This window comes from Mesoplodon mirus (genome assembly GCF_964341445.2).
Source record: "Mesoplodon mirus genome assembly, chromosome: 10".
Lineage (NCBI taxonomy): Eukaryota > Metazoa > Chordata > Mammalia > Artiodactyla > Ziphiidae > Mesoplodon > Mesoplodon mirus.
This window is the reverse complement of record NC_138986.1, coordinates 701055-707636: the sequence shown is the minus strand read 5'-3', so window position 1 is coordinate 707636 and position 6582 is coordinate 701055.

Here is a 6582-nt window from a genome sequence, read left to right as displayed (position 1 = left end):
TTTACTAACACTAAAGGAAAAAGCGCGGCCATAAGCACGAAAGGCGCGTCACACGTGACCCCTCCACCAAACCACAGGGACACCTGGATGCACAGCAAATAGAGAGCAGGGACGCTGGTCTCGGGAAGAGGAAAGCGGGGGAACGGGGCTCGGAGGGGAGGCCTCCCCTTTTCTCTGCAAGGTTTCGTTTCCTCAAAAAGTTTTGAAAACAAAGACAGTAAAGCATTAATATCTGCCAAAGTCAGCTGTGGCCAGGCAGGTGTTTAGTAGCCCACACAAACGTACATCTGTGGATATATATGAAATATTCCGTAATTTCAACTTATTATAAACAGTAATGGTTCTGCATACGAAATGAGTTAAATATGTTGCTGAACCAGGGTGATGACCCCCTTTCCTGAGCCCCGGCCACTGGCAAGATCACCCCAAGCCGAGGGACGGCCCTACAGGGAAGCTCCACGTGTGGAGAAGGGGGGTTTCTGGTAACAGGAGGCTATTATCACATTTTGGACGGCATTTGTCAATGTAAACGCTTTGTTTACACATAACTCCTTGTGGAAATGCGGCGCCCCGAGTCCAGAGCGGACAGGCCCGAGAGGAGATGACTGCCTTCATATGGCGCCTTTGCCGGTGTTGATGTGATGCTCGAGCAGCTGAAACTCAAGGCCGAGGACGACAAAATAAACGCGTCTATGTAATAAAACTGCACAGACTGTACAGGCTTAGGAAATGTGTCTTTGCCCTGCAATGAAAATCAGTAATCATTACTAACAAAATAAATGTCAATAAAAACTCTACTGCTCTAAATATGAAATCCTTTCATCTTAAAACCAAACATCTATTTACTCTAAATGTATAGAATGTACTTTGTTAGACCCAGCTTAGCTTTTGGTTCTTCTTCCTGACTTTCTAAAAGATGTTACATGATTAAATTTCACTGTGATGAGTGTTTTGAATTCTGGCCGTTTAAACACTCTAAAACAACTGGTCAGTAAACACAGTCAAGCCGAACTTCTAAACCTGTTTGAAAACATAGTTCTGAGGTGTCTGCTGCCACGTTGCACAGCCCATGTCACAGGGTAAACGGTGACAGCACTAAGGGCCTAAAACAAACTCCCTCTCTCTTCACCGCTGCCGAGCGCCTCACCCTGCAGAGGCCTGGGATTCACCAACTTTCCCCTCCTGATTAGTTTCCCCAGGATTCAGTCCCTTTTTACAAGACTCATAGAAAATAAATGCTAACAGCTTTCTTGAAAATATGCTTTTTGCCAGCACATAATCTGATGAATCGAAGCCACGTCTCCTGTCATCACCTCTTTTCCTGTCGTCTTCCTGTCCCCCGTTCCCATTCTATTTCCAAATGACCTCCTATAAGTTCACTGAAACAAGGCGTTTTTTCCCCAGAAGGTACTTCCTCCACATAGTATCCCTTGGGCATATTTTCACCTGTACAATAAAATCACATTGAATTTATATTTAAATTATTCCAGTATTTTAGTATTAATCGCTGTCATTTTTAGGCCACACAAATGAAAGGCTTATTTAACTGTGTGTATGTGCACACACGTATGTACCTGTGTGCTGTGCGCGCATGCATGTCACGTATGTGTACGCACACACACACACGCACGCACACACAGAAGAAAGTCCTGAACCATCGATGAGTGTCACTGTGCTGCCCAGCTGCCCGGCCTCCTGGTTAGGGTAGGAGACGGGGACCATGGAGGAGCTCTGCTTGGACAGCGGACTGCCCGACAGTCTCCCTGGGGTCACCATTACCAGACACAGTGCCAGCTCTGTCCTGCGGACCGACCACACCTTCAGCGTCCGTCCCAGGAAGCGGACAGCGCTCACTGCTCTGTCGTGACCTGAGGGGGAAAAAGCAGGAAGGAAGGACCTAGTACCTTCATCCAAAACACCAGAACCGCACCTCGTCCAGGAAAAAGTAACGCTGGAAGCCAGAGGCATTTCCGAGCCAAGCGACCCAGGGGAACCAACGCCCAAGGAGGTGGATTTTACTTCATTTAAAGGCTAAATATGGCTTCTGAAGAAGGTGTTGAACTGTGACGTAACCCATCGGCTTGACCAGCAATTACAGCATCAGAATAATTAAACTTGCAGATAGCGGACCGGGTATCACTTACTGCACCCATTCCCTCCATTTACAGGAAAATAAGCGTCTGCTCAGTTAAGGGAAAGGCAGTACTGCCCAGGTCATGCACCTGGCCAGTGCAACGGCCGTCCAGACGAGGGGTCCCGTGCCCCGTCGGCCCCAGCGCTGGGCTGCCCGGCCCGTCAGCTCCGTCCTGATGAAGCGGCGGGAAGCGCTGTGGCTTCTGTCTGGGCCCCGTCCTGCCCCGCCCTAGTGACCACCTCGAAAGGCCTTCGCAGTGGCGGGGGGGAGGGGCACCCTTAAAGTCACCCCCAGACGCTGCCACCGCCTGCCACGCTGAGCCTGTGCGGCGAGAGGCTTCTTGGAGGCGGGTTTCTGGAGTCTGGGAGATGAAAGCTGCGGCCCTGCGAGAAGCGGCGTGAAACGGAAAGGGGGCAGGGCTGGGCTGCCCACTAGGCTCCGGTGGGTGCACGGGCGGGCGGGCGGGCGACGGGGAGACACTCGAACCAGAAAACCAGCGATGCTCCCTGTGCTGCAGCAAAGCTGCGCTTCTGAGCCGCTGCCACGCGCTGGGAAGGGCTCCAGCCCCACGTCCTGGGCGCCGTGATCCTGGGCGATCCAAGGCCTCAGATCTCCCGAGTCTGACACTTCGTGACTGAAATCGCGGGGCTAGGAGACATCCTTGCCGCCGCAAGGAGCTCACCACCAGCTGCCTGTGCTCACGTGGGCTCGGCGTGTGAATTACAGATGGTAATTTAGAGATTAGACCGTGACTTGCAACGTCACCACATCACACCTGTCCGAAAACTAACAGGAAGAACTGGAAGCACCGGGAAAGATGCACAAGTGCACACTGCAGCTCTGTGGCATGACCTCGACAAAACTGAGAGCTACAATTTACCGAGCAGGAAAATATCCGAAAGGGCTTTGCTGCCCTCTGGTGTAAGTTTCCGGGAGCTTCGCCGAAGCGCCAAGGCCGGAGAAGGGGCGGCACCTCGGCGCTTCCTCAGGACGCCGCGCCCCCGCTCGCCCCCGCGCGCCCCGCGCAGAGACGGCGCTGCGGGCCCCGCGTGAGCGCGGAGGGCCCGACACCGTCCCTCGGACCTCCAGGCGCGCCCCTGTCGCGCTGAGCTGCCTTTCCTCGCACGTCAAACGAGGGCCCTCGCACCACCCACCTTCCCGGGCGGCAAGAGGCCGCGGGGCCACGCGTGGTGTATTCAGCGGGGCCCCCCGTCATCCACGGCGGAGCGGGACACCCTCCTCTCGTCCTCCCAGCCCTCCCACCACTGACGGGCATCCCTCCCCGGCTCCCGACGGCGCGGCTGCGGTACCCAAGTAGGCAGGGGCGCCGCGGCGCAGACGCCGTAAGGAGCCTGCCCGGCGCCTCAGGACAGACCCCCAACTCCCAGTGACAACAACGGGACCCCAGCGGGACCTTCTCCTCCAAGCTCCGCCTGGGCACACGAAGCGCAGAGCCGGAGGCCTGTGCAGACGCGTGGCCTCGGGGTGAGCACCGGGAGCCCAGGGACCCCAGCCAGGACGCGCTTTCCTCTGTGTCCACGTGGCACACACGTCTTCTCTCGCCTCCGAAGAAGACCAATGTGCCGGGTGTGGGCGGGGACGCGCTCTAGAAACAGAGTGAGCAGGACACGAAACCCAGACCCGCAGTCCTCTGTGCCCCAGGGAGGAGGCTCCCGCCCGAGCGAGGGGCAGGACGGACGGTGCGCGGACAGGGACGGGGCGCGAGGTCCCCACCAACGGGACGGGCAGCGGGAAGGGGGCCAACTCAGCAGCGCCCAGACAGACAAAGGACTCAAGACCCAGAAGCAAGAGTTCTCAGCTCAGTTGCATCCTTTTGTAAGAATTCGTTTTCATACAATTCCATAATACTTAATGAAATTTTAATTACTTTAATCTTCCGAAGTGACTGACCCCAGGATCTGGCTTTACACCCCTTGCCCTCAGCCCGACATGAGAGGGGTTGGGCCCCCCAGGGACGCGTTCAGACCCACCCAGCCTGTCCCCAAGTCTGCCCGGTGCCAGGCGCAGGCTAAGAGGAGGCATGGGGCCGGGCTCCCCACGTCTCCAGGCCGGACAGCAGCGTGTGGTGGGAAACGTTCTAAAGCCTAAAGCATAAACACAGATCCCGTTAGTAAATTAAATATCATTGTGATCCGTGGTTTTCACACGGGACACACCACCTGCTTGTGCTCTCAGAGGTCAGGTCCTCCAGGAGGGAATTTTAATTTAGCACCTAATACTGACCACAATCAAAATATCCAGAATACACTTATTTCCCTTAGACGATGATGGAAACAAAAACCCATTTTCCTGCCTTCCAGGTAAACGCTGAGAGACCAATCCTATTTTCAAACCTGAACTGTATGCCCATTAACCAACTACCCGCCTGGGGTAAAATGCTGTGCTGATAACAGGAAAGGTGGGTAATGATGACTCTTTTCCCCAAAATGGAAATGGAGCACATTTTTAAAATGCAAGCTGGACTATCCACTGCATTTTCTTAATTCAGCAGAAGCCCTTTTGCTAACAATAAAATCCACAGAGAGACGTCCGCAACCAACGCAATCACCGTGGACACCCATCATGGGGGTTGCCTGGTGTACGTGCACCAGGGGCCTTAAGAGCGCACTCCCGACACAGGCACTGAGCCCGGCAGAGCCACAGGCCGTCCTGGAATTACATGGGCTAGAGGCTGGGTAGGTGAGGAAAAGCGACGCTGCAAGAAGCACGCCCCCCAGGCCCTGGTCTGCCCTTGGGAAGGGCCGCTCCTTCACTTTGTCCAGAGCCGGCTGCAGACTCTGGGAAGAGCCGAGGCCGGGAACCTGGAGAGAGACCAGGGCGTGCTCTCATCCACTGCCGGGTGTGGCCTCCCTACCGGCTGGGGCCAGTGACCCCTGGTTCCTCCTCTATAGTTCACAGAAACACACGGATTAGTGAAAGATTTTTTGTTTTTTCGGTGGTTGTTAAAATACCTACCAAGTGTTAAGTTTTGAAGCAAGCAGCATCAGGAGTCTCATGAAGAGGGGCGAGATCTCAAGGTTTAGGACCAGGAACCTACAGGTCCCAGTCACAAAGCCAAAGCGGCAGTAATTTTAACATCATTGCCCTCATCTCAAACCTACTTGCTTAAAAAAGTTCCTTGCCTTGTTCCGTTCATAAAAATGTTTATTTACAAATGCTACTAACTTCCAAACCATGTTTCTGTCCTCTCTGTAAGACGACTTCACTCCCGCAAAACCTCGGGGCCCCTGCCACAAACACGCCCGCAGTTCTGGTCTCACAAATTACACTCACCCTTCTTGGTCTAGCGGAGCTCAGTGGAATCTGGTTTGTTACATCTCATCATTTCATTCCCCAGGTCAAGCCATGGTTCTAGTCTGTCCTTGTCTTGAAGGGAACAAGAGTTGCACTTAGCAATTAATAACAGGACCATAATGAGGCCGAAACCATGCCCCATAGGATTAAAAAGCCTGTCCTGAAACCATGCCCACAGGGTTAACAGAAATGGGTGACCAACGAAACCCCTGAGCTCGTCCTACAGAAAGCAGGTGAGGGAAGAGCTGGTCAGGACCCTCACTGGTAACGCGTCCCGACCAAGCTTGCCTTATCTTTGACTCCCTAGCCAGCTCTATAGATAACGCCTCTGATGTCCGGGTCCCTTGGTTACTGGGGCTTCAGTCCCCGCCCCTGAGGAGCAAATCTGGGATGTGCTCTCCCATCTCGTCATGAATAACCCCATGGCATCTAAGCGTCTGGCAGACGAACCTAGTTTGGTAACAAGACCCACTCATAAATCCACATGAACTACAATTCTACATTTTACCTGAAAAGACAGCAGGTGTCCCTGATCGTCACTGAAGACCAGGGACAAGTGGCTGGCTAAGCCACAGGCCAGCTGCTGTCCATCTCCTGCTTAAAAACGTGAGAGCAACTCCTTATAAATCATAACTCGGAGGAGTCACACTTGCAGCAGATAAAATGTAGCATCTCCAGTTAACCTGATGCTCGTTTTCTCAGGTAGTGAGGAAACCTGGAACAGGTAACAACGATGTTTCCCCAGCACCGGGCACCAAGGGCCCACCGGGTGCCTCACTTCGTGGCCCGACTTCTTCTACAGCGAGGAGCCTGAGGGCTGGGAGCCAAGGGTCACGCCCAGGACGCAGGTCTGAGCCCAGGCCGCCCACTCAACAGCTCTTTAAGAGGCATACTCGGCTAAGCCATTCCATTTGAACAGTTCCCTAAAACAAGGGAGAAATGAGTTATAGATCCCCCAACATTCCAACTTGAGGGCCCACTTTTTAATCAAACACTCCGTAAGCAAGCATGTTGAGTATCACAAAAATATTCAGTTTACTGATAACACTACATATCTAATTTCCTAAAATTATTCAAAAAAATTCTTTGGCTAGAATTATATGAAAAACAGAAGGAAGCCATCACAGTTATAA